We start from the raw sequence: 6,759 nt of genomic DNA, 5'->3' as shown, positions 1-6,759 counted from the left end.
AGCTAGGAGGTTGTTTCATAAAAACATTTTCTTCAAGAGTCCCATTTAAAAAGGCATTATTCACATCAAGTTGAAACAATTTTCGCCCATAGGACAAAGCAAGAGTAAGAATAATTCGAATGGTGACAGGTTTGATTACAGGAGAAAATGTTTCATGAAAATCAAAACCATGAACTTGATGGAACCCCTTGGCTACCAATCTTGCTTTAAATCTGTTAATAGAACCATTAGCATTTTCCTTTACCCTGTACACCCATTTACAGCTAATGGCCTGCCTATTAGGAGGTAATGGTACCAAGTATCAAGTATTATTCTTCATCAAGGCATCATACTCTTGCTGCATAGCAGAGAGCCAATCATGATTTGCTAGAGCTTGTTTGACAGTCTTAGGATCAGAATGAGTGAGAAATAGTGAAGGGTGGAGTTTAGGATTGTGAATACCAAATTTAGACCTTGTTTGCATGGGTGAGTGTTAATTGGGAGAGAGGTGGGTGCAGTAACAACCTCTGAAGTGGATGTAGGAAGGGTAGTGGACTTGGAATTTTGAGGTTTGGCACAAATGGATGTAGAAGAAGTATATGGTGGAGAGAGTAGTGATGGGAGAATGAGTAGGCAAAGGTGAAAACCCAGGGGGAATAAGTGGAACAGAACCTGAATTAGCAGGTGATGCTTGAGTTACCTGGGGAATAGTTGCAACACAAGGTAGAGAGAGGTTAGGACTGAGACTAAAGTAAGAATCCAGACTTTTTGTGGAACTAGAGGAAGAGGGGAAAAGATCAAGGTAAGGAAACCTTAACTCATTAAATAAAGCATCCTTAGAAATGTAAACTCTTCTAAAAGATGACAAGCACTTGTAGCCTTTGTGAGAAGAAGATTAACCCAGAAACAAGCACTCTTGAGACCTAAAAGTGAGCTTGTGTGTATGATATGGTCTTAGCAAAGGAAAACAAGCACACCCATAGGTTTTAAGAAAGTGATAATCAAGCTCTTTATTAAACAAGGTAACAAAAGGAACAACAAATTTAAGAGTAGTAGTAGGTAGCCTGTTAATTAGGTAAGCAACTGTTGTAAAGGCATAATCCAAAAGCTCTAGTGGCAACGAAGCAAGATGCAATAAAGTTAAACCCAAATCAATTATGTGTCTTTGTTTTCTCTCAACCACATCATTTTGATGATGAGTGTGAGGACAAATTAGTCCTATGAGAGATACCAAAGGAAGCTAGGAGATTAGAGAAAGGTTTGTATTCACCTCCCCAGTCTGACTGAATACTCTTGATCTTAGTATTAAGCTGTAACTCAACCCTGGACTTGAAATTTTGGAAAGCATCTATGAAGGAAACATAATATGTATAACCAGCATATGAGGGAACATGTGAAGGTCCACACAAGTCAGTGAAAATAAGTTCTAAAGGTGAATATACAAACGTAGAATTGTGAGAAGGTAATCTATGAGCTTTACCCATACAACAAGAGGAACAAAATTTTGTGAAGCTTTTATTCAAATTGGAAATGTTACAATGATTAAGAACAATTTTCATAACATGATCATTTGGATGCCCTAACATAGCATGCCAAAGATTTAGCCAAATTGGAAGAAGAAACAACAGATTTTGAGCCTATGTTAGACTATTATTGACATTAGGAGTTGAATAAGAGAAGTCAGTATTCGTAACAGGGACAAAAGTAGACATCAGCAGGGAAGGATTGCCTTGAAGTTGAAGGTTTTGAAATGAATAAAGGCCATCAGCACCCACAACTCCTTGAAGAAGGACCTTATGTGTCTCCTGAGATTTGACAAGATAGATATGAGGATGAAATTCAAAAAACAGAGTTATCTTTGGCGTACTGACTCACACTTAACATGTTTTATGAAATAGAAGGAACATGTAACTATTTCTGAAGTTTAAAGGTTATACCAGTGTCATTAGGAGAAATAAAGGTTAAGGAACCAGTTTTAGAGAATACTTAAATCTCAACATCAAGTTGCTCATCAGATGAAATTGGGACTCCAATGGAACCAAGAGAATCAACTATAGTCTGTAGGATTCTGAATCGTGGAGGTATTGTAGGATTGACCAGAAAGTGATGAAGGCAATGACCTTTCAACACAGGTTCAACTTGCTGACACCACAGCAAGTAGTTTGAGTTTGTGAGTTTCGAAGACGCAGCTGTCGGAATCGCTGTCGGAGTAGGGAACAACTGAAGCGGTGTTGCAACCACTGGAGTCACCATCGAAGTGAACAAAGGAACTGCCATTGAAATGAAAGGAGGGACTTCTGTCGGAATGAATGGAGGCATCGCTGTCGATGTGATCAGTGGATCCGCTGTTGGAGTGAACGGAGGAACTGTTGTTGTCGTCGGAGTAGCTGAGGAATCGCTGACACCGTCGGAATCAGCACCGGAATAGAAGGAATCGAAGACTCTGTTACCGGAGCTGAAGAACTCGGTGGTGGAGGGGGAGGATGAGGTTAAAAATTGTTTGTGGAAGCCATTGAAACTCAGGAGTGAAACAAGAGCTTTATGATACCATAAAAGGATTTAAGAAATGAAAAGAGAGAAAAATCTCAGAATTCAGAAATGTTGTTTTTGATATTAACTATAGTTATCTCTAGTATTTATACTAGAGCTAAACAGTTGTTACAACTAACATTAGTAACTGTCAACTAACCTAACGTTAGTTGAGGTCAACTAACTCAACTAACATAGCTAACTATAGTTACAACAGAATAGGGAGTAATTCTACTCATTTACTCTAATATCTGACATCTTCCACTTGCAGGGACTAAATAGTCGAAGTTTAGCTTAAACTTTCCAGTGATTTGGGGCTGTAAGAACGGTTTGGGTTTTTCAGGTTTGAAACCTGGGAACCCGAAGACTGAACTAAACAGTATTGGATTGGCTAACATTAAACTGAATTGATCAAGTGATCCAAACCAAACCGAGTTCTTATTTGGGTCAGGTCAATTGGGTTCATGGTTTGAGTTGTTCCCCTCTTAAATGCCTGATTTAGAGGGTCAAAGTGCGTATAATATTCACCTATTGAAAAATTCAAGAAGTAGATTGGCACATATTCATGATCTCTTCCCGATGTTTATATTTTATAAAATTATTAAGTTATTGATTATCTCGTCAATGGTTATCAATGCTGCACTTTACACTTGAAGTGCACTACTCAATTTTGAGGATCCAGTTCCAACATTAGTCGCTGTTCAAGTAATGAATCAGTGCACGAAACTCAAGTCTTGTGACTTATATGCATCCACTCCCACTATACCAAATTGTACTGTTTCTGAACCAAATATCATTCATTCTGTCATTGTTTTAACACATAAAGCTATTTGTGCAGTACATGAGAGAATGCATTCTTGGCAACTTCAGAAGAAGATTGCTTGGTGTTCTGAAAACTGATAATGATCTTCAACGGCCAACTGTTCTGGAATCACTGATTAAGAGACATATTAGCATTGTGCATCTTGCAGAGCAGCACATCAGCATGGACATTACTCAGGGAATTCGGGAAGTTTTGCTTTCAGAAGCCTTTCCAGGACCAGTTTCTTCTCTGCACTTGTTTGAGAAGCCAACAGATCAACATACAGGATTGGTTACTGAATCTGTATGCAATTGGTACATTGAAAACATAATCAAGGATGTTTCAGGTGCTGGGATTTTGTTTGTTCCAATTCATAAATGCTTCAGGAGTACAAGGCCAGTTGGTGGATATTTTGCAGAATCAGTCACTGATCTCAGGGAATTACAGGCTTTTGTACGTATTTTTGGTGGCTATGGTGTGGACAGGTTAGACCGAATGCTAAAAGAACACACAGATGCTCTTTTAAATTGCATTGACACTTCACTACGCTCAAACCGAGATGTGATAGAAGCAGTTGCTACCAGACTGCATGCTGGTGATAGAATTGAAAGAGAAGCTTCTGTGAAGCAAATAGTTGATCTGGAAACTGGGATTGGTTTTTGTGTTCAGGCTGGCCTTGCACTGGCTTTTGATCAGCTACTAGCTGAGGCTTCTGGTGCTATACTCGAAGAAGGTGCTCCCTTGATACATTCGTTGCTAGATGGGGTTGTTAAGCATCTATCCGATGGAGTACCAGAAAAGGAAGAAATCAGGAGAATGAGAACAGTGGCAAATACTGTAGGTGTTAATAATCATGATTCAGTTTGGGTAAGATCAATTTTGGAGGAAGTTGGTGGTGCAAGTGATGGATCATGGGGCTTGTTACCATACATATTTGCCACATTCATGACATCTAATATTTGGTCCACCACGGCATTTAACGTTGACACAGAGGGTTTTAGTAACAATATCCATTGCTTGGCAAGGTCAGTATGGTTATATTTTGGCTGAAATTACTTGGTATCTGTAAACACTATGGAGTTTAATACTTCACAATATGTTTGCATGCTTATAACTTGGTCCAATGCCAGTGGCTTAACTTCCATGCAGTAATTCTGTAGGGTTGGATTTGGTATCTGTGTAGTATTTTGGTTCCATTGTGTAAACTAATATTACTTCCGGTCTTACATATAAGTAATAAATTGACTTTTTCTTTGGTCCTAATTATAAGAAATAATGACTAGTTTTCAAACTTATTTAGGATTAATAATTTATTGTTAACTTTATTTACTAGACACTCATTCATTGGATTATAAGTACTAACATTAAATGTAACCATCTCTTACAACATTTAAACTTAAGGGTATTTTTGAAATGAAATTGAAATTTATGGTAATATTAAATGTGAACACCACTTTCCTTGGCCTGGATGATTTGTCCTATGTTTCTTATATATTTGACCCAAAGTAGTATTTGAGAAGCCAAACTACTTATTTCCATTGGCATATACTGATTTCCATATTTTCACACTCTAACCACATAATACCGTGCAGGTGCATTTCTGCAGTTATTGCCGGAAGTGAGTTTGTTAGATTGGAACGGGAACATCAGCATCGACAGTCTTTAACAAATGGACATGCTAGTGACAGAATGGATCCTGAATTATCAAGTCATATGTCAGCCGAAGCAAGTATTAAGTCCACACTGCAGTTATTTGTGAAACTCTCTGCAGATATCATACAGGATTCTTGGAGCGAAACACACAGGTGTATATATATATATATATATATATATATATATATGATTTTGTTGAAACACAAATGACAATATATTATATTTAACGTGTTTGAAAACTACACATATTAATTAGGTAGGAAATGTTGCAATATATTAAAGCAGAATTTCACCTGCGGTTTGGTGTCAGTACTGTTTTATCGGAAACATTATTCTTTCATTTTGCTATCTTAGATATTTTGTATTTTGATTTATGTACAGATCTCATCTCGTAGCACAGCTTATCTTCTTAGACCAACTTTGAGAGATTTCACCTTACCTTCGGAGAAGCTCGCTGTAAACCCACGTTCCATATGCCATTCTCCGTTCAGTATACAGCCAATACTACGCGGATACTCAATCCACTCCATTGGCAATACTAAACACATCACTGATCACCCCGTCATTCACCTGCCGTGTTGCTCGCACATGCTTCTCCTGTCTTAAGGCATCCTCGTGGTGGAGACTCACCACAGTATTATGGGCACGAATCAGGGTACTTCGAAGGATCATCGTCACATAGCCAGGAGCACCTCTATGAAGCTGATATTGGCAGCTTGAGGAGCATGGACAACAAGCAAAGGAACGTTCGCTGTTCTGGGCCTTTGGATTACAGTGCCAGCCGTAGTAGGGTAAAATCTGTTGAAGGCTCAACTTCAGGAAGCACTGGCCCCAGTCCACTTCCTAGGTTTGCAGTGTCTAGATCTGGTCCATTAGCGTACAAGTAGTGAGTTGTTTGATATAATATCCAACACAAGCTGATAAGTTATTCACCTTCTGGTAGTGATCAGTTGTCTCTATAAGCACAAATCGTTGAAGATTTGCATAAATTTTAGCAAATGTATATCGCACTAAAGCGTCCTTTTGTAATCGCCTGGATAGTTTAAATCAATGTCATATTAAGTCCTTGCTGCTGTTTTAGCAAGAACCAGGTGTTCATTCTATTTATTGCTCGTATAATCTTGACATCTCGCAGCTTGAAGTCTGTTGGCCTGGATCTTATTAAGCTATCGCTATTCAGTAATGATATTTGCTCGTAAATTTATTTTATACAACCCTATCTTTTAGATAACAAAACAACAAAGGCATACATTTATAAACACATCTTTCAATCGTTTTTTCTGTTAAGCAAAGGTCGCTCGTGTTTGGTTACACGTTAGTGACGTGATTTCTCGTGTTTTCTGTGAAGCTAGAGGGTACAGTTTTCCATGTTTCCAAATAATACGGGAAATCGAATTGAGTAACTTTTCGTTCTTGAAATTATAAGTAGAGTTTAATATCAATTAAAAAGAGAGAAAGATTTGTATTAACTTCATCCAATAACAAACCATGTTGACTTTGATTACAACTATATTAAAAGTTATATTAAATATAATTTTTAATTATTTGACAGTATAAAAACTTCTATACTATTAGTATATACTTATTAAACTTTTTTAAAAATCTTCAAATACTTACTGAATTCTTTTTAAAAAATCTTCAAAATGTCGCTAGTTGATGTAATATGTTTAGATATATATTATATTATCACTAAATATTAATAAGAACCACCTTTTTAAAAGTAAATGAGTACCAAAACCTAGAGACTAAAACCAAAATTTATATTTTTTATATGAACATAATTGCGGTTGCAATTC

The 6,759-nt window shown here is 37.2% G+C and overlaps 1 pseudogene; it reads left to right on the top strand.

Moving 5' to 3' along the window:
• The first annotated feature begins 3,142 nt into the window (after nucleotides 1-3,142).
• Nucleotides 3,143-6,042, top strand: LOC114420704 (annotated as a pseudogene).
• Nucleotides 6,043-6,759: the final 717 nt, after the last annotated feature.

The sequence above is a fragment of the Glycine soja genome, chromosome 7 (assembly GCF_004193775.1).
Source record: "Glycine soja cultivar W05 chromosome 7, ASM419377v2, whole genome shotgun sequence".
Classification (NCBI taxonomy): domain Eukaryota; kingdom Viridiplantae; phylum Streptophyta; class Magnoliopsida; order Fabales; family Fabaceae; genus Glycine; species Glycine soja.
Note: the sequence above shows the minus strand (reverse complement) of the source record. Positions and strands in the feature narration are given on the sequence as shown.